The sequence below is a fragment of the Sinocyclocheilus grahami genome, unplaced genomic scaffold, assembly GCF_001515645.1.
Source record: "Sinocyclocheilus grahami isolate Dianchi unplaced genomic scaffold, SAMN03320097.WGS_v1.1 scaffold1263.1, whole genome shotgun sequence".
In the NCBI taxonomy this organism is placed as follows: Eukaryota; Metazoa; Chordata; class Actinopteri; order Cypriniformes; family Cyprinidae; genus Sinocyclocheilus; species Sinocyclocheilus grahami.
In genome coordinates, this window is record NW_015506442.1 from 314,178 (window position 1) to 316,312 (window position 2,135).

Sequence of the window (2,135 nt, forward strand, 5' to 3'; positions counted from 1 at the left end):
AGCTGAGGAAGTTCAACCCGTCACAGGAGCTGCTGAAACAGTTCTACTCTGCCATCATTTAAGCTGTCCTCTGCACTTCTATAACTGTCTGGTTCAGCTCAGCTACCAAATCTGACCTCAGAAGACTACAGAGGGTAGTCCGGACTGCTGAGCGAATCTTTGGTACAACCCTCCCTTCTCCCCAAGAACTGTACTCATCCAGAGTGAGCAAAAGGGCTGGCAAAATCACTCTGGACCCCTCACATCCAGCACACTCCCTCTTTGAACTGTTGCCATCTGGTCGATGCTACAGAGCACTGAGCACCAGAACGACCAGACACAGGAACAGTTTCTTCCCTCAGGCAATCCATCTCATGAACACTTGACAATAACTGTGGAACACACACTATTTATTTATTCACTCATACACTTATTTATCTAACACACATACTCAGTCTACATTTCAATTTGCACATAATATACCTGTACATACAACTGTCTATTGTTATATACCTGTACATACAATTGTCGATTTGTATATTTTTATTCCTTATTTACTTGTTCTATTTTTTATTATCTGTGTTTTTTTGTTCTGTCACTGTCATTCTGTTACACTGTGAACGCTTCTGTCACCAAAACAAATTCCTCATATGTGTAAAGCTCATTCTGATTCTGATTAACTGTAACAGAATCAATATTACAATTATTTGATCTGACCGTCCACCGAGCAGACAATATAATAATTTATCAATTCAAGGAAAGATTATTTTCCTGGCCAAGGAACAGTAACTTTCCTACTTTATGCGGTACTAGCAGTAATTTAGCATGTAGCAAGATTCAACATTCAGTAACCCCGAATTGTGAGCAGCACACAGAGGCAATCAATTGTGAATATAAGGGATTTAATAAATGAAACTACAACTAACATACAACAAGACTAAGTAAAACACATATATATATACAGAATGAAGAAAAGTAAGGAAGAGAGACAGAAGAGCAAAAGAATGGCAGTATTTTACATCAATTAACCACAACCTAATGAGAATCATCAAAGAATCAAAAATCACCTTAAAACGGGCTCAAACTTAAACACGCATCTAAATAGTTGTAAACGGTTACTTTCATTGGCTTCGATTGCTGAACAAGAGTCCTGATGCGGTAGACAACGGAGGTTCTTGATGAGTTCTTTTAGAAGTGAGCTGGAGGTTTTGCTCTGGTTCCTCTGAAGATAGGAAAGTCCACCGCGGATCGACAAAGTTACTTGAAGATAAAAACTGCCGGAAAATCAAAGTCAAGAGGAGAGTTTTGAGGAGTCTTGGATAGTGTCCGTCTCAAGAAGAAGAGGTTTTTGAGCCAAGATTAGTCTGAGCTGAAGACTTTTGAAAGTTCCTATCCACACCCACCTTTTGGGTGGGATGGCCAATCGGAGGCATGAATTTTGAGCGGGAGAAACTTTCTTTGTCTCGGTTTATGGCCCATTAGCATGTTTATTGCTGGTCTGGAGGATTGGTGCGGTTTTACCCAAAATATGGTACAAATAGTATGATGCATTTCACGATCACATAGTGTACATCATTGTTTGAGGAATACAGAGCAGATCATTTTGATACCAAGAACGAAACATCTAGAAAATCTTAAAGCAGAGATACACTCATATACCTGAATATAAGCATTGAGAGTCTAACTAATACAAATAAAGAGTTGTAACTAGGCTAATATAATAGGGAAACATACAATCAACACATGCATATACCAGATTCAATTGTAACTGATTAATTATAGTCTAAATAAAGAAAATGTCTTTATGTGTGTGTTATGTGTATTGCGAGCATGGGGGTAGTTCGCTGGCCATCAGACATCTGGTGCCAGGTACTGTGATGACTGGAATTGGAATGTGTTTGAAGTCGATGGGGAGACCAGAGAGTTGATCTGGTTACCATCTTCTTGATAATGGGGGAAAGACCCAGAGGCAATCAATTGTGAATATAAGGGATTTAATAAATGAAACTACAACTAACATACAACAAGACTAAGTAAAACACATATATATATATACAGAATGAAGAAAAGTAAGGAAGAGAGACAGAAGAGCAAAAGAATGGCAGTATTTTACATCAATTAACCACAACCTAATGAGAATCATCAAAGAATCAAAA

At 38.2% G+C, this 2,135-nt stretch overlaps 1 protein-coding gene across 1 annotated transcript in view; it reads left to right on the top strand.

The window, feature by feature from the left end:
* LOC107568614 (neural cell adhesion molecule 2-like) overlaps positions 1–2,135 on the top strand; it is a 129,526-nt gene that overhangs the window by 28,449 nt on the left and 98,942 nt on the right. The window lies entirely within an intron of this gene.